Source organism: Hippocampus guttulatus, chromosome 4 (assembly GCF_054856545.1).
Source record: "Hippocampus guttulatus isolate MCC_2025c chromosome 4, RoL_Hgut_1.0, whole genome shotgun sequence".
NCBI lineage: Eukaryota > Metazoa > Chordata > Actinopteri > Syngnathiformes > Syngnathidae > Hippocampus > Hippocampus guttulatus.
This window is the reverse complement of record NC_141264.1, coordinates 21,024,664-21,044,388: the sequence shown is the minus strand read 5'-3', so window position 1 is coordinate 21,044,388 and position 19,725 is coordinate 21,024,664. Positions and strand designations below refer to the sequence as shown.

At 44.5% G+C, this 19,725-nt stretch overlaps 1 long non-coding RNA gene across 1 annotated transcript in view; it reads right to left on the bottom strand.

The window, feature by feature from the left end:
- The window catches only part of LOC147206537 (uncharacterized), a 132,374-nt gene extending 113,025 nt beyond the window's left edge, over positions 1-19,349 (bottom strand). The window contains exons 1-2 of the long non-coding RNA XR_015100753.1: positions 19,299-19,349; positions 1,286-1,360 (exon numbers count right to left, since the gene is read on the bottom strand). This is a non-coding gene — a long non-coding RNA (uncharacterized LOC147206537). The remainder of the gene's footprint in view (positions 1-1,285; positions 1,361-19,298) is intronic.
- Positions 19,350-19,725: the final 376 nt, after the last annotated feature.

The window sequence follows — 19,725 nt, the reverse complement described above, 5'->3', positions numbered from 1 at the left end:
ATGAATGTTTCATAAAGTGGATGGAGAAAGATTGTTCATCGCAACGAGGCCGGCCGGCAAAAGACAAATTACTCAGGATCGTCTAAATGTCAGTCAATGATAAGTCATTGCAAGGCAAGTAAGTGACTTCCAATAGAGTGGCTCGGGAGACAGAGAATAATGGCAGAGCACAGGTGAAAAATAGATGTTTGGCTTGGTGTAATTACCCCATTAGGGGGCTCTCTGTTAATCTGGTGCTGCTGAAACGAGTGTTTTTACAGCAATGGGGGTAGAGGGGAGGGGAGGGTGGTGACGTGAAAATGAATCTGGCTGAGGTACCCAATCACAACACCTGCTATGAAGAGTTTACTAGTGGCCAAGTGGACTCCTCCACCCAGAATCCTTTTCCTGCTGCAGCGGAACAGCTAACGTCCAGCACAGTGCTTCCTTGATGCTGGTTGAACCAAATCTGTTTTATGACACTCTGGTGTTTGGAATACTGTACATCACAGCAGGTCATTTCGGCTACACCAACGTGAAGTCCCTTTCCACTCACTGGCTGTCACATCTGACTACCGCATTCCACTCCAACCTAGTTCTTTCTGGTTCTTTTCAGGACAGGCGCGGACTCACGGGCAGCAATGAGGCACTCTCAAGCCACCACATCAGCCCGCAGCCCTGGTCTGCATGCTGACTGTCAAGACTGTCTTTTCAGAGCATTTTCCCCTCCTTCTCTGTCTTACATCTTCCTCCGCGGAATGTGTACAGACTCGGAGCCGACCACGAGGCGCTCACGGGTAGCCACGTCAGCGGACGAACCGACGAGGAGATGTTTTGTCATTTTTGGGGTGTAGGCATAGCTAGCAAGCTAACTGACCGTCACAACTGTGTCAGGTAACAACTGATGTAAATGAAGGTGCTCAAGTTCTGATATGGTGGGGTGGGGGATAATGCTGAGGTGCGTCACTGGATCCCCTCAAAATATGGAAAATTGCAATGTGAAAACTATTTAAGACCATAATAGCACAACTGAGCACTACATAGTTCTCATTCTTGACCTGTTTTTAGCAGTTATCTTCAAACATGAATACCTGTACTGTATTTAGAAAAGAAATCTCTGAATTCACTTTGAGATGTCAAGTACCCCTCCCCACTCTATGGTTATCATCATATGTTGGACAAAAAAGCCAAAGTAAAAGCAAAACGAATTCCTTTAGATCCCTCATGAGATTTTTATGATGAGTGATCATTTTGTTTGACTCTAATGCTTGATCGCCAAACCACAATTGAGGTGTTCATTAATTACCTGTGATGTCGTCCCATTCCGCATGTGGTGTGAGTGGACAGCACTTCAACTTCTTGTGTTTCAGATACCACAATCCTGATAAAAGAAAAAGAATCTGGGTCAAACCAAAAAAAAAAAAAAAGTGGACACGGGTGTAAAAGACATTCATAGGATTCTGCACACTCCTGATTTCCAGACAATTTTTGCAATATTTGGTGTCTGTTTCTTCCGCCTGTGGCAATCTTGACAAAGCAGGAGGGGAACAATGCTGCAATATGTTCTTATGAGTTTATTCTGACCACACAAGCTGTTTTATCCAGTTAACTTTTAAAACAGTGCTACGAGCACTGCCCACAGCTTTATCGCCAGAACTTAGCCTGACCTCATCCTCACCTTTTTTGCACGAGTTCCCATCTGTTTAGGTCCCACCCGACAATCCGTCCCAGTTGGCTGTAGGCCCACTCTCTGCGATGGGCTTTTTTAACGGAAGCCCTGAACCAAACCCTGCAGGAGCTGAAGACTCGTGTGTGTGTGTGTGTGTGTGTGTGTGTGTTCGGAGAAACCTCAGCTATCGCACCTCTGCATTTTCTTGGAAACCCGACAGGCTTGGAGTGTCGAAAGTGTACCGATTTTATCATTGTTTTACTCCATTTTGGTTGCCGTAAGGCCTTCCAAGCATCACACACACACAAAAAACTAACAATAGAATGATTCTATTTTCATGCTTATTATATGTCTAACAGATGAATCGGACCATATTTTGCATTTTATGCAAATTTTGTTATCGGCTGTGATGTAATAATTTGGCAATGCCACAAACATTACAATCAACACAATCTGGTTTACATCGGGGACCATGATTGTTTTTTTTAAGCTCGCTAATCAGACCCAAAAATATTGATCGGCTAAAGCCTCACTGCTCCTTTCTTTCAATTCCACACACTGTAATTAGAGTATCAGAAGACTAAAGTCATAATTTAAATGTCAATTAATTGTAAAACATTAAAGGCAAAACTATTTGGAGAATAGGAGTCATTTTACAAACGCAAACACACAAAAGTCATCGAGAGCCTAATGATGGCTAGCTTGAGATGCTAATGTAGCAATCTCTCTCTTGACTCAGTGCACCTGCATGTCAAACTTCTTAAATCGATAAGAGTCAAACGCACGCCACTGCCAATGACTGCAAATTTCAAGTTCCGTGATAAGAGGGACAAAATGTAGGACACAGCCTACTACACCCCTTCAACAGTGAATATTTTCAAGTGCCAGACCAAGGACAACTTTTTGGGTGCACAAACACCTTCACGGTGTTCTTTTTTTTCCAAGACAAAGTTGTAATATAACGAAGTCAAAACTGAAATAAAAGATGACTTCGTTCATGCTGGAATGTCAGGTTTTACTCACAATCATATTAGGTCAGAGCAAAAGTATGGATGGCCAATTAATTCGTATGTTGTTTTTTTTTAATGTGGTCGACACAATATGATGGTAAGCCCTTTTTGAAACGATACATTTATTGCAAACTATTTAGCAGACTCTCAAACTTCGTCAGGGGGACTCGCTGCCGTCCGACCCCAGTAGTTCGAGAGCCGGCGAGTTAGATATTTTGCTAAGACACTATTTTGAGTCTGTGTACCTAATGTTGTGGCCTGTCAGCGTTCGAACGTCTTCCTTGCTTTAAAGTGCTTATCCAAATCCTCGCAGCAGCTCATTAGAGGAGTAAACTGACCTTCAACCAGACGAGCTATTAGCGGGCAAAAGCGTCCAGGTCTCACACAAAGGCGTCAAACGAGAGGGGGTGGAGGGTGCGGTGCACACAATGAGTCCAGCTGGACTATTTGCACCGCCCAAAACGTTACAGGTTGTAACGAGACGACTGCGAGGTGACGTGAGCCCCGGCGAACCGTTGGAACGGGGACAATTTAGGGGTCACGCTCTTGTTTTTTCTGTGTTTAATTTTCGATCAAGAGTGACACGGACCGTGGCGTGATCCTACCTGTGGTATCATCCTGTTTAAAGTGCATGCGCGCACACACGCACGCAGCCTGGTAACTTACAGCCAGGCCCAAAGCGAGCCCATTGGCCCACCAACTCTCATGTAAGAGAAACATGGAAGTGGTGGACTGCAGCGCCCCCAAGTGTACAATTCCCGAACTGACTTTGGGTTTCTTGACAGTATGGCAAACCGAGCACCTTTGTACAGATACTCAATAAATGAGATCGAGAATATGGTGGAAAACTCGACCTACCTCATTTCACTAGTTCAAAAAGTGAAACTCGTGCATATTAACTACACACAGAGTGAAAATCTTCATTATTTACTATGAATATAAAAGATTGAACATGGAATTGATGATTAGCTTCCAGCTACAAAGACCCTAAATTCATCATGAAATTAGATTACATAGGAAACTATCAAAATAGTATCAGAATTTGGATTCAGAAGGAATTGGATTCATGAGAAGCATCACCCCAAGTATTTAATCAATCTGTATATGCAGGTTGCAATTTAAAAAATAAATATTACAAAAAAAAAATACAAAAGTTGCCCTTGAACCCGAATTACCTTTCACTAATCTTTAATGTGAAGTAAGAAACTTACAGGTAATAAACCACAATTTCAAGCATCCAAGAAAGATGTATTTAGAAATAACTACATTTTAGAGACAACAGAAAATATATGCATGCAATTTAAGTGTCTGCATAGGAAAACGTGATTGTGAGGTTTGTTTTGAGGACCTGCATGTGAGATTTCCTGGAAGGGAGAAATCGACACATCCTTACTGTATTACTTACTTGGTATTTATATGTTGATTTTTTTTCTTGACCATTATTATGGAGCTATATGCGGCACTTTCACCTGAGCTCAAAAGTTTGCTTCGGCGGCCTCCTTGCACAGCGCAAAGTTCAAAGTGGCACCAAATTCTCAGAGAACCCGTTGCATCACAAGCACGATGCTTCCCTTCATCTGATGCTAATGTAGAACAAAAAAAAAAAGAGAGAGAGAGCGATTCTGGCTTTAAAGACATGGCCGTCTGCTGCGCTCGGTTTTTGAAGCCTTAAATGTGACATAAGACTTCAAGAGGAAACCCCGAGACTGGCGGTTTAAAGATGAGTGCGAGGCAGGCACGAGCATCACGGTTCGTCTCCATCCAGAGGGATATTCTGCGGCCAAGCTTGATTATTGGAGATGAAGGACAGCCTGAGAGGATGTGGGATTGTTAAACCCTTGAATCCTTTCAACAAAGCCCTCCTATAACAATCTTCTCCTCGCTGTCGCTGCATTTATTTGTGTGCACCCTTTAGTTTCCTCTCTTTTCTCCCTCCCGTGTTCACATTCAGACGGAACAACAGGCGCGGGTATCATGTTGGCATTCACTGGTGAAATGTAGGTATTTTATTTATCATCAATTCTGCGTGTATTGTTTGTTTAAAAAACAAACAAACAAACAGACCTTGAATGGCTAAAGGGAAAAGTGTTGGCACCATTTCACAGGTTCATCCTCGGCACCAACTAATCACGACGCCTTGCTGTATATGTAGATGGCACTTCAACCGTCATTAGTATTATGCGAAACCCTGGCTGTGGACTCAAAACCTCTGCTCCCCCACCCCCCCCCCCTTTTGCTATGAGAGGGCTATGCTTCATTTAATGCCCTGTCCATTATTGCCAGCATATTTGAAAGGTGCTAAGCCTTGAATCGCTTCCCGTATTATTTTCAGGCCGGGCTGAATATTTCACGGCGGGAGGCAGAAAATGAGACCTTCCCTCAAGAGACTGCCTGCGGACCATTCTACACGGCAAGGTCTCACACTGTGCAAAAACACCCTTGAACAAACAATTATATATTTATCCGCGCACTCTTTTGAGGTTCTGCTTTATTTTTCCTGCACGTGCGCCGCAGTTACAGGTAAAACGGGAAAAGAGATTCAATATTGAAATGCGCCGCAACGAAAGCTTCCTCTAGCTAGCTTGCGGAGAGCCAAGATCAGTATGCGGTGAGTCATCAGCGACCCATAAAATAAGGTGTTTTATCATCACCTCGGCGGCGGGAACGCATTCCCGGCAAAGTGGAAATCTCTTCAAAGAGCGGCAGCGGGTTAAAAACAAGGACGGCACCGCAGTGATTGCTGAGTCGCCTTGTGCTGCCTTGAAAACAGATCTCAGTCTTGGGAGGTTAGCCAGAAACGGTCCGTGGGCTACTACTTGATTTGATAAACGTGTCGACAATTGCCTCATCTGTTGACAAAGTCTTTTTTGGGGGCTATTCAGTTGAAGGTTTTCTTAAATGCTTGAAGGCACATGATTCCTTAGTTCTAAAGAAGAAAGGCGAGAAAGTTTGAAAGAAAAAAAAACAAAACGCTAAAGTTGTCTACACACATACCAATTATAGGACCAAATTTTAGCATTTAGATTCTGAGATGTCTCTAAAGCAGATCCTGAGTGTACGTATGTGTGATTATTTACTGCGGCTTGGGATGCGACGAGTGATTTTCCCTCCCAGATTAGCTCGGATAACGAAAATGTTAAACCTGTTCACAATTCCTTACGGGTGTGGTCAACAACGATTCTGATAATAGCATGAAAATTGGACCGCAGTAAATTAGGAGATTTGCCGAAGCGCAAACTGTTATCAGAGAGAAAAACTGTCAAGTACTTATACAGCTTGTAACTCAATCAACACGTGAAAAAATAGAAAAAAAAAACCCTTGACAATTTGAATCCTCGTCATTTCTTTGAAAATTTTGGTATATGTCAAAAGTGGAGTTGTGTACCACGCCTAAGCAGCATATTGGAGCTATTCTAGTCGTCAACCCACTAACACTGACTTCAGCACATGTACTGCAGACAGTATTGCTTTATGATTCACCATATTCCACTTGGCAACTCGCAATATTTATGTTTATTCAGATATGCAGTTTTTAAATGCCATTTCCTGCGCAGCCCGTGATGTTATCGTAACATTTCTTCCCCTCATTGACATTTTGAGTCAGCATTCATAATAAAATGATCAAACCCGGAAAAAAAAAAAAGACAACCCTTTGCAATTTAAGAGTGACATATAGAAAATGATTTGATTCCATTCACCGAAGGTTGCCGTAACGGAAGCGATTTGCACCTAAAAGTAGATTTGTTTTCCCAGCAGCAAAAAAAAAAGTCAAACAACAAAGCTTGCGCTTAATCATTGAAACTTCAGCCGGCGCTGACCTTTCGGGAAGGATCCATATCTCCCTTTTCCTAGAGGAAACGATGTGGATAGCCAGGCGCTTGTGTCCTTTGTGCTTTGTGAAGATATTGAGCGTTTGATGTGTTAACACTGACACTAAGCCTTTGGGGTGAGCGGGCAGGGGGAACATGTCACACAATGGGACGGGACTTGGATCTTTGCTTCACCTCTGCTGACCTCTCACTCTTATTGGGTTTTCGGGCTTGCTCCAGTCGAGGCTCCTTGGGAGCTCACTGTCCTGAGTCCTGGGTTCCATTTATTCTTCTACTTTCCGTTTCTGCATGACAATACTTTTAGTGTGTTACCGTCAGAGGAAAGAAGGTGGCGGTAATGGACAGAAAGTCAACACAATTGGGGAACTGGGGATTTGGGGTGCCGGTCCAAGTCCTGAAGTGGCACCTGAGAATAAGTCGCACGACAGACCAAACTATGAGGAAAAAGTGCGACCTAACACTGTTGTAAAATCCTAATTGCAGCAAATATGTGAATAAAACCTCATCCCAAATATCAAATATTTAAACGAAAAACAATGACAGAAGAAATAATTCCTTGATGTGGCCACTTTGATTTTAAAATTTTATCTCAGGAATTACTGGGTCAATTTTCATAAAACAGATATTGTAGGAAAGGGACTCTAACGAGGATTCCAAATGTGCAATCATTTAGAAGACTGGTATGCATTCGAGAAACTTTACATCTTCACCTCTAATTCAACATTGACCTTGTGGATCATGTGACCTTAAAATTTGTCACGGAATGTTATCACCCACATGCATATGTTCTCTACAACGTGAAAACGTTTCAGAGATGTTCATTTTTTTTTTTTTTTGGCAATAATAAGGACTGAGAGGATCCATACTCTCAACAAGTACAGCAAGTTTTATCCATACGTCCATTTTCGAATCCACTCATCCTCACAAGGGTCGCGGGTGTGCTGTAGCCTGTCCCAGCTGTGTTCGGGCAGTAGGCGGGGGACACCCTGAGCCGGTTGCCAGCCAATCACAGGGCACCCATAGACAAACAATCATTCGCGCTCACATTCACACCTCGGGACAATTTAGAGTGTACCATTATCCTGCCACGTATGTTTTTGGAATGCGGGAGGAAACCGGAGCCCCCGGACAAAACCCACGCAGGCACGGGGAGAACATACAAACTCCACACACGATGGCCTGGAATCGAATCCTGCACATTTGCACTGTGAAGCAGAAGTGGCAACCAGTCAACCACCGCGCCACCAGCAAGTTACATTGTGATCAAAATCCGCTTGGTAAAACCCATTGGATGATTTATGACAAAATCCTAAAGGATTTAAGAGTCCTGAGGCGCACCTTTGATGACATTTTTCAGAGCTGACTTCATTGGAGGACGGCATGCATGCTTCATGATAAAAACTATTCGAACGATGGCGTGACTCCAGCTTTCATTGTCCTGCCAACTATGAGACAACATTCACTGTCACGCAAATGACCTTTGTTAATGAAGCTTTGGATTTCGGATGACAATGTTTTTGTGTGATCTTCCCATGTTAAATGCCTCCGGTACCTTGGCTGACATACTCCATTGAGGCCACACATAAAACAGTGTGCCATCTGCACCTGGAGCATTGCTATCGGCCCACGGTGCCCCCCCCCCCCTCTTTCTCTCTGTGCCTGTGCTCGGGCTTCTTCCTGCCTGACCTCGCTCTTCCCATTCCGGGCTACACAAGCCGAACCAAAGGCAGCTTTCAAGGGGGCGACTGTCTGCCCGTATCAAGTCAGGGGGCCTTTTCAGAATAGGTTCAGAGATCATAGCAAGTGGAAGTCATGGAAGAAAATGACCCTTTCCTCCAGGCTTGATCGGATCATGGCCCAGTCAAACCCGGCAGGGCCCGGGTCTCTGGACAGCTTCATCTCTGCGGGCTTGGATTCTCTGATAGTGGGAATGAAAGGGGGCACTGAGAGAGAGCAGCGGTTCCGACGTGTCAGGCTCAATGTTCTGACCGTCTCGCAGAGCCAAGTGGGGAAAGCAAAGGACACCGCCAGCAGGCAGCAGGCCAGAACAAGACCCCTATATTGTGTGACATGTCATCTAATGGCTGTCGTTTTGCTTTAAGTCTGTGCATCGGGGACAGTGACATAGGTCATAACGGGTAAGGAAAATAAACAACTCTGAGCCTACCGATGAACATACTGCTGGTAACACAAAACACAAAAAAAAAAAAAAAAGCAACAACATTTGCCTATTAGTGCCAATTAGCATCTGTTGATGTGATAAAAACCTCTCTTAACGCCATTGGTATTTACATGCAGATGTTTTTATGTTTGTTTACATGGTGATAAAGCAACACCTCGCTTGGAAAGTTATTCCTTTTGGAGTCTGGCACCTATTTTTGCAGCAGGAGGGTCAAACATCTTGCAAACCTTTGGACCCCGCTCACTGTAAACACGCATACGTTGAGACAGAGAGAGCTAGTTGCTTCTTGTTGACGCAAGATTATTCACCGTGCGTGTCTGACCCGCCTCTACTTGACTCGGGAGGGCCCCCTGTCCTTGTCCCCCCTCTCGCCCCCACCTCCGTAGATCGCAGCATTCATTAAGATTACGTATTTACTTTAAGTCTGTCGCCTCTTTGCATAATGGTGAGCAGGTTCCCCCGGCTGGTACTGTCTCTTTCAAGTGCTCGGCAAGGATGGGACTGAATTTTAAACGCGCCGCGCCTCGCCTCCAAGTTGACCTTGTGCAGAAAGCCCAGTGATCTCATTCTTTGCCGCGGCGCAAAGCTGCTGATTTCCTCTGTTGCGGCGTTGCTCGTGTTGAAGAAAGGAGCCTTGTACGGCCCGCACATCACTGCAGGCTACTTCCACAGACTGGCTCTCTTGAAACAGAGCGGCTAGGCAGGGAAAAAGGCTCGATTCATAACGCTTTGATATGGAAATCTAGGTTAATTTCTCTCTCCAAAGGGAGTAATTTCCAGGATTATTATCCATCTTTGGCAGGTAGATGAGCACAGCCATTTTAAAGCAAAGCACTGAAAAGCGCCTCCAGTTATTCATTTGAAATGGCAGAGAGAAAAACAAGACTACACCCACGGAACCAATTAATATTGTGTGGATGAATAATATATGCACACTGCGCCAAAAGTATTGGAACGGTGAGACCGAGTCATTGTAGTTGTGATCTTCTAGAAAAAATAATATTTATACAACACACGGATGCACGATTGGGGGCTGTAGGCAGTCTCTAATTGCCCCACAGAGCAGCGATCAACTTTACATGATCCGCAAGTGGAGATCTTGCAGTCTCCTATAAACGTGCTTAACGAGCTCCGATCTCCTGCAAGTGACTCCAGCGAGTGTCTCTGCGCTGAATTTAAAGGCAACAAAGTCTGACAATGGAGACTCATTCCTACTGCTGTGTTGTGTTGAAAGCTGAAATTGGCCACGTTGCTTTTGTCTATTGTCGGCATATCACATTACATGTGAGGAAGTGGCTGCTTTGTGCGGTTTTCCAACAGATGCAACTTGATCTGAGACTCACATGAGACCTATAAAATGTCGGTACATCGCCAAAGTACTGCACTCTTTACAGTGAAACCAGATCAACTCTTTTACAATTGAATGAAAAAGAGTATTGGCAGCGGTAACTTGTTCTTCACTGGACCTGAACATCATCATATGTATTAGAAATCAAGCGTTTCAAAATACATTTAAAATGTGTGTGTGTGTGTGTGTGTGGGGGGGGGGGGGGTTCAGCTCTCTGTGTCGTATGTACACTTGCAAAAAGTAGTTGAGACTTTTCGAAAACGAGTCCTTCACTTGCCAGTCATCATGCTGGCACCACTTCATCCATGTCTCTAAGTGCCTGAAAGCATTTATTAGAGTGACGCCCAACAGATACTCTGATACTGTGGCTGTCAGTCTCAGGCAATGCCAGGCTGTCCGATACGACTCAGGGAGGGGTGACGAAGGTTAATATTGCCGAGCGCTCCAAATTCAAATGACGACAAGACGGGTTCATTGATGAATGACTGATAGTCCACCCCATATTTCACTTGTCATTGCACCGGTTAATGCTTCCTCAAATGAGCGTTGTCAGGGAGAGGTTTGCAGCTTAACCCTCGCTCATCTCACAGCCGATGACTCAACACGGCTTGTCGTCAAAACTGATTAAGAAGACTCGGCGGCATCGGTCGGCGGGTAGATTTTCTTCACGTGTGTACGATCCGATCACACAAGTAAACTCACTACATCTCAATAACGGTGATCAGTTCAGCAATCCTGCTCTCAACCTTGTTGCATGAACTGACGAAGCCTACTCAGATGAGAGTCAAAGAATCTTCTAAGACTAACAGTTTGGGCCAGTTGCAATCAATTCGACGCCATGGGAAAGAAATGACAATATCCACAAGCATTCTACTGTCATCTTTTGACCAGTTATAATGGAGTTGGGGTTCGTTTGGCCACACGCGGTCAAGTGAAGCATCAATCAACACTAATCTAGAACACCAATTCTTCTGCCATTTCTCCTTAATCCTTGAGCGGGACCAAAGCGAATTAATTTCAATGTATTTCTTGTTTTTCGAAAACAAAACCAGGATCAGATCGTGTTCAACCTTCGAGGTTCCACTTGAAAACCCAAGAGAAACATCGACTGTTCTACTTGCTGGGACTATATAACATCTTGTCTGTTAATCGTGACCTTTAAAAGAGAGAGACTTTAAGGCTATGATACATGGATCACCTTAGTGATGTCGCATGCTATATTGTTAGATGGCCTTCAGAGAGTAACCTCCTCCGCTCCGAGCCGGATCCTCGATATGCCATCGCTGTGTTCAGGGCTCGATAGCCGCGTCTTGCCCCTGGGTTTTGCTCTTTGGAGATTTGACTGATGAAACCTTGCGGTGCATGAGGGCAATATGCCAGATGGGAGCACTTTGAGCGGTAAAGGGAAGCGGGCACAATAATGACTTGATGACATGACATCTGTGGGTCAGCGGGCGCAAAGTCGAAGGGCAAAAGGATATAAAAGCCACAGTGAGATGTAAAAAGGTTGCCTCAGTCAAAATGGATACCGTTATGATGTTAGGTGAGTTGTTTGTATTCCCCCCCCCCCCCCCCCCACCCCTATTGGTAGATTTTGAAGCAATTTGACCGCGGTGACTGCAGAACAGGTAGATGCTGAAAGTCATTTCTTCTTCTTCTTCTTCTTGGTGAATAAAATATATATCAAGCTTGTATGGAGTAAAACATCATAGGCTTCCTGTGTCTCGGTCAACATGCTCGTGTTCTGTCTTCCCAGACTCGGTCGGCACCACACAGCCATTAAGCACCATTACCGTGCAGGGCCATTTCATGGTCAGAGAGCATTTCAGTGTCGGCCCTCCCTGGGGCCACTGAATCAGCCAAGTGACTTCCAACCCTGCTCCAACAACAAATGTTTTACATTTTGTTGTGTTTTTCATTCCACTTTTTCCCTTTAACATCTACCCACCGTGCACTTTGACTCATCAAGTGTAACGCTACTATACATGACTGATGCCAGTTCGGTATAGCCGTATTGAACTACAACCCCCATGGACGGGTTTTAAATTCTGTTCCTACAGGCAGTTATAGTTGATATTGCCACCCTGCATAGTAGAAATAACCACAGAAAATAATTTACACAGTCAAAGCAAACTGTGAAATCAAATAAAGTTGATGTCAAGCAGATCTGCGGAAGTTGTCTCCCAAAATGAGCAATCTAGATCGAAATATGGACAAACTGTAACATGTTTGTGAACAAACAGCAGCGGCTTATGGCATCGAGACCAGCAGAGTACTTGTATTTTAATATCAAACTAAATTCAACAACGAAAACCATTTGTGACCATTGAAACTAACGGCGAACATCTTTGCGGCCATTTGCGACCTTGAGCAAACCCTGACAAAAACACATTTGCCACGTGCGCACACACATGCAAACCTTCGCCCCTCAACGAGATGCGGCCTTTAGGAAAGTCAGCTAGTGTAATGCCAACAATGCTAAACTACATCAACGCGCAAACAAATGGCATCAACATTGTACTCAGACAGTACCGTAATATTCACAGGCATGTATTCTTTTTCCTCTGCAGAAATCGACAAATATTACTGCAGTTTACTGAGTCACAATATTTGTGAACTGCTTCTTTGCTTGTTTAAGATGTTATTATACTGCCCTCGGTGGCCACATCTCACGCAGCAGAAGGAGTTGCAGTCAAATGATGAACAACGTAATTAATTGTTCGGATTCATGGCATTTCCATTGATTGCAACCTTGAACGCCTCTCGAGTCGAACGACAGAAGAGAAGGCACGGAAACGGAGAAGGGCGTGCCTGTATTTGTTGAGACTGTGAAAAGCATTAATAAAGTATACGTCTTAAAAACCAACACCAAAGCTCTCCTTTTTTGGAGCTGCAACATCAGGCACCAATGAAATTCAGAGATTCAGCAACACTGACTTGTTGTTCACTGCTAACGGTCCTCCCGCCAGTTATTTACGATAACTGGCAGCTTGCACAAGAGAAATTGACTGAAATTGTCAGAATACAGCTCAATCAGGGAAGTAAGGAAGTGGCACATACATTTTATAAAGATGACACCACCACTGGGCGAGGGATGAAGAGACCACCCGCTGTCAAGCTGTGCATCACCTCAATCGTCAAGTGCTGACAGCCACCACAGATGCACTCTTTACGTTACCTGATGTCTCGACAATTTACATTGCTTTCAAACGACAGAATAAGACCAAAAAAAAAATCCTTCTCATATATAAGCTACTCATTTAGATTTTTGTGTGATGAAAGTGAGTGCGCAGGTTGCTTATTAATTTCTGCCGTCACACCCGTCAACTTGACGTTGTCGTTCAGTACGGCGGGAATCCAAACATGCCGCTTCTACCTCACGCTGCTGGCGGATGACACTCGGGGAGAGATCACCGAAGCTCAGTAGGAAGCTTCCTCTCAGCTGAACTACGCAGCTGTTTAGCTCTCAAAACTTGACTGCTCGGCATATGTTGTGGAAAATCATGGCGGTGGCAAATGTCTGCCTCATTTCAACACTGTCTTGTACATGTGATGGATTCCTTGTGGAACTGCTTCTCTCGGTATTCAAACTTCCTGAGACTGGCGAATTTGGCGAATGAAATGATGAAATGATGAAATGAAATACTTCACTCGTTGAGGAATTAATCGATGTAATATGTTTTTATGTTGAAATTGAATTCTTGAAATACTGTACATTTGCAAAGTTTACAACAATATTCGAATTTATGGGTTGCATTCATAATTGTGATGGTGGTGGGGGGGGGGATAATATTTCAAGACTGTCAATCATCAGTCAACATTGGTGCTGATGTCCCCAAATTTGATTAACTGTGAAACGTGTGAATGATATTAAATTAATTTGACTTTCAACAGGGCAGCACGGTGGTCGACAGGTTAGCACGTCACCCTCACAGTGCAGAGGTGCAGGGTTTGTTTCCGGCTCCGGCCTTCCTGTGTGGAATTTGCATGGTCTCCGGGTTTTCTCCGGGCACTCCGGTTTCCTCCCACATTCCAAAAACATGCATGGCAGGTTAATGGACCACTCTAAATTGTCCCTCGGTGCGATAGTGAGGACGAATGGTTTTTCGTTTATGTGTGCCCTGCGATTGTCTGACAACCAGTTCTGGGTATAGCTTGCCTATGACCCAAAGACAGCTCGGATAGGCTCCAACACACCCTGCGACCCTTGTGAGGAGAAGCGGATTGGGAACTAGACGGATGGACGAAGTTAAAAACCGTCAATCAAAGTGAGGAATAACTAGATGAATAATTTGATTGTTGGTGCACCAGACTGTTTCTCAGCATTTACACTTTGAATATTCGCAACACCAGGAGGGTGCTGTTGACTAATGTAGCAGAGCGTTTTTTTGGTTTTTTGTGTGTGTGTGTGTTGTGACCTAGCAGGACGACACAGCAGGCCTCAGGACAAACCTCCCTGTCTCCTGAGATGGCGAAGCTGGCCAACTGTGTTGACTGATTGTTAGCATTAGTGGCTGTGAGTGTGATTAATATGCCTGCCCCCTAACATGGCGCATGTGGGGGGGGGGGGGGGGGGGGAAGACGGGTGTAGAGTATGACTGAAGTGGCACGGCCACATTTCACACGTTTGAAAGCAGAAAATGGCACACCGTGAACACAGCTCAGGTGTTATTGCATTAATTCCTCCAGCCTGGTTCTGAGGGAGGACAGGCCGGGTCTAATGAGCTCGTTGTGTGGGATGCTGTAAGTGCTGCCGAGGCGCTGGCATCTATTTTCGTGAGTTTTTGGGAAGGCGGTAATTGCTGCAGTGTGAGGAGATTTTCTCCTTTGACGCCTAAAACTAAACACTTCCCGTCTGGATTGAATGGTCACGGCATTACGACATCTCTTTGGCCAATAATTTAAGAAGTCACATATCTCATTACAGCCTCTTACTACGCTGGCATCCTTTAAGTACTTGATGCCACTAGTGCCAAACCGCTTCTAATAAAAGCCAAGCTCATCATGGAGATCACGGTTTTAATAAAACAATCTTTTTTTTTCCCAAAGATTTGCATGAGCCTGCTATAGCGCATACAAAAGCCTCCATTTTGGCATCTTACAATTGGGATTTTTTTTTTTCTTGCAGGTATTTCAACAATCGTGGCTACATTAGCCGAATAAAGCAAGATACACACCACAATAGTTAAGATCTTGGCTCATTCGTTTGAGGGGGAAAATACAGTATGTGTTCTTTCTGTTCTTGGAGGATGTGCTGCATTTGACACTAAGCACTGCATCCATAATTCATGTCAGTTGTAATACCAAGACTGACCCATGAGAGGCGGCATTTTGCGAAAGTCCATCTAGACTACCTGAAATTAAAAGAAGAGTGAATTTAGATTTTGATCGTGATCATGATTTTGTTCAAGTAATGGACTGCATCCAAAAAGTAAAATAACGTAACTAAGACATTCAAACTTTGACATAATACGAGAACCCATTATCGTTAAAAAAAAAAAAAAAAGGGCCAAGAGCGGGCTTGGTTGCCAGGGTAACAGGGACTCTAAAAGAGTTACGTGATTTCACGAGTAACGCTATTTCTCAGGCACTACGGGTTGTATTTGATGTAGGCCTGTTGATACTGCATACTTTGTGGAAGAGTTTCAATTCCTGGACAATGCTACACACCGTGGAGGGTCTGCAAAACTATTGGAGGAGAAGATGGTTGTGACCGGATGCAGGATAGTGCATCAAGATCTTTATGAACGGTAGCTCAGCAAGGTGGCAGTGTTCTTGCGACGGCTTATAAGGTCGTCAGACATAATAAGAAGAATCCTGTATTGATACTAAATGGGGTTCGGCAGCTTCCTCATTGGCTATCAGAGTCAAAGTACTACGGCTCACTCTCTGACTCTGCTCCTGTTTGTGACGTTGTACCAACCGAAGTGTCTGGTCCTTTAAGATGACATCCAAACAGTCACTTGTAATGGCTCTATAGTTTACCATTTGCGTGCGGGCGTGAGGGCCATAAGATAGCGTAGCGATTAAGTGAGCTGCTCACTCAACATCTGCCAGAGGTTCATCTGTGTAGCATAGATCCATGGCTCGGGCACTCCCTCCGTGCCCCTATGGAAAAAGGGGCCTGCCAGAATGAGGAATGATAGCCAAAGCCCTTATTATGAGAATTAATTGTCTTTTAGTCATGCAGTGGAGCAGGAGTGCCAGGGTAAAGCAAGGTGGGGAATAATGAGGGCTCTGCAGCAGTCTTCTGGTTTTCTTTGAAAGGCACCCCATCATAAAGCAATCACTGGGAGCCTCTCGGCTCGATCAAGGTGATTTTAGCTCGATGACAAGTGGGAAGTCGGGATGATGTGAAATGGGTTCCGTTTATGAGCAGCGATGAAAAAATAAAAAGATCACAGTGATGCTTGTTCACATCAAAACACAATTGTGCTCCCGTCACACTGACCTCCTTCATGTACTACTTTGGTTTGTTTGACTTCTTACCAATGGAGATTAGGTTCAAACAAAGAGTACTTATGAAACGTTTCAGATATTTTCAAACAGTCCCATTCCCGTAGCGGTGGCACAACCTGATTTCTTTCCGTCTGTAACCAAGCCACTAACGAAACCACAACAGATTATTAATTTTCTCGCCAGACACTTAAAATAAAATAGTTGACTATTTTTCTGGTTAAAGTTGGATACGCTTTGCATTAATGCGGTTCCAGCAAGACATCTGTGAAGTCGATTTAGTCGCCGTTAATTTTGGTCTTTCAAGATGACCTTATGTTAGCTTAGCAATTAGCATGGCTTCTCCGTGCCTTCCCTCTCTAAATTACAACTTGTAATCCCTTCATGAGAACAATACTTGTAAAAACTGATGATTATTCACCACCATCTAAGTGAGATGATGGTGTGACTTCTGAGCTTGCAGCAAAGAAAATCTTTTTTTAGCAAGCAATGGTAGCCAGCCGATGCTCGTTGCTAAACTTGCCGTCGCTAGCTGCCGCTGCGTCTCACCACAACTTGTCGGGACGTCTTTGCCGTTCAATTGTCGATAAAAAAATATTTAAGTATCACATTTTGAAACCCGACAGGGTTCTTTGTCATCCCTGCAGCATTTCTTGATACTTCCCAGTTATACTGTAGCGACTGGTTCAAATGCCAATTTATGTTTTGCTCTGACATATTGCCGACTCCATGTGGCGTATTTATGTTGACATTTTTTTTTTTTGTGAGCGTGCCTACGTTTGTATGCCCGTGCTTGTCCGTGTATGTGTTTGTGCGCCGTTACTGTTTGCGTTGTGTTGTGTTCACGGCGGAGGTGGCTGGTGGCGCTGCACCAACTCGTCATGGACGCAGGGGGATAAGATTTACCATTTCAAAAGATGCCTGTGTTTCTAAAGTTTACACACGTACACGCAAACGTGCGTGTGCACACACAGCGCTACAATCGCCCACCCACACGCTGCTTTCCCCAGCTTGTGGACGTGCAACGTGGGCTGCAGAGGCTTGTGTGAACAGATGGGAGGAACCAGCATAAAATAAAGTTAAACTAGAACAGAATGACTATGCAAGTGGTTTGCCTGCCCTTTGTTTGCTAGGAAGGTGATCCTCAGCAGCTGGGGATGATGGAACGCATGATTAAAATTACCAGAGGGAATGATTAATATCTCCTTAAAGCCCACACTTCCAGCATATCAATCATCTCATTACAGTGGAAAAGTTAATTGTGTGAGGGGAGGGTTGGGGCCTCTAAACCATGAAAAAGTAGCCCGCCCCTCGACATGTTTACACACACAACAAAACCGGCCCAATAACTCGACTCTGTACCCAAAAGATTTTTCACTCAAACTACCCCACAGTCAGGTAGGTAGTCATCAAAAACAGTAACAAGCTTTAACAAACTGACAAACCTTGTGAATTTTTTTCCAATGCATTCTTTATGAATGTTAAGACGTACCAATTTTTCTGTCAGATTCCACCTTACATCCTGACACTTGCCTGACTTCTGCGGTCATAAAAGTGCACACAGAGGTACACGGGACCCTTTTAGGGCAACAACCCTGAATTTGTACGGAATGCGACATCGTTAAGCAACACTAATGCAGTCGTAAAATTAAAGTCACTGTAATGGTATTTATGAAAAACATCTATTAGGCCGTATATTACATTTGAAAAAAAGCTAATGCAAAGTACAGCAGTAACTCAGCAGGCCTTCTTGTGATGCATGGCCACAAATTTTCACGCCACACAGTCGTTTTTCACAGATTTCATAACCTTGAATCATTGTACGTCGGGGCGGTCATAAACTGAGGACACCCTGTACTTGTATCTGTGCCCAATGGCATTTTAATCAATTACCAGGGTTTCCCCGCTGCTAGAAATGTGCTTGCAGGAAATCAAGGATTCTTTGGCATATCGAGGATTTAAGTAATGATAAAGAACAGCAAGGATCTCCTGTATTAGCATGATAACTGAAAAAGGTGTGCGGTAAATCCATCCGAACCTCTAAACTGGAACGCAATCTGTTATGCCAGAAAGTAGGGTCAGACCAAACACGAAATATCGCATGGCCCCATGTGTCACGAACACTTTTGTACTGACACCGGTGTTGCTTCGACCGGAGTGGAGGTAGGGCTCCACATTCTTCTCCGTCAGAAGAAAAAAAAAAGTTTCCACATCGCACGTCAATCTGGTGACCGGTGCTTGTGTTCGTACTTTGGCAGCTAAATTTGATCTTGGTGAACAGTTCAACAAGTGTCAACAAGTCAATCCACTCACTACATACGGCAACTTTAGCTTCAGTTTCTCTACGCTCGCTCATTTTTGGTGACCGGGGCCAGTCCCACAGACCGCAAGGGGATTGTTTCTTTACACCAAGTTGTGTGTGTCTGTTTTTGTGCGTGGCGTAATAAGTACGCTCTCAACAGCAACTGGCTGTCCGTGACTCGCCGTCGCCCAAATTTCACTTCGGCCCAAAGTTCACTTCGGTTCATCTGTGCCTCCCGGCACGCAACCGCACAAACTGCATTGACTATAGATGGAAATGTAACATCACAAATGTTCAGCAGGTGTTCGTTCTGACTGTACCATGATGAGATTGCCGACCAACCTCTGATTTTAATTCGGAATTTGAAAGAACTTTTCTGATTGGAAATAATGGAAATACGAATAATATATGGCAAACTTTGGAAGGTACAGACAGCCCTTGATGACCACCTCAGGAAGGAAATAGAGATTCTTGACTCACTCCCAAGTGTGTGCGCCATGTTAACAAAATGAACATACTCACTCCGGCTTTTGCCATCTTGGCATTTTCTGCTTGATTTAGCTGCACCGTGATGTTGCCGAAGTTGGATACTCTCACATGCATGCATGTCGTAGTACACTAGGAGAAAAGAAAGGCAAAACAAATGAAGCGGCGTACAAGGCCAGATGAGGGGAGATGAGAGTTCCCGTGCCTACGCTGGCCTGCATTGCCTTTGCCTTGCCTCCCTATCCCCTAGCTGCCAGTACGTCCTCCTCTTTGCCCTCTCTGCTCTAGCGCGCTCGCTCCCGACCGCCCCTCCCACCTCTCCCTGCGTGCCTATGCTGGCTGAGCCAGCTGCTCCCACTTCATCTTCAGCAGCGTCACCGGGCGGGGTATTAATCATGTTTTTCGAGTGGGACACTCTGCTATTTATCTCCCTGACACCTCCAGCATTCAGAGGCCCGTTGCC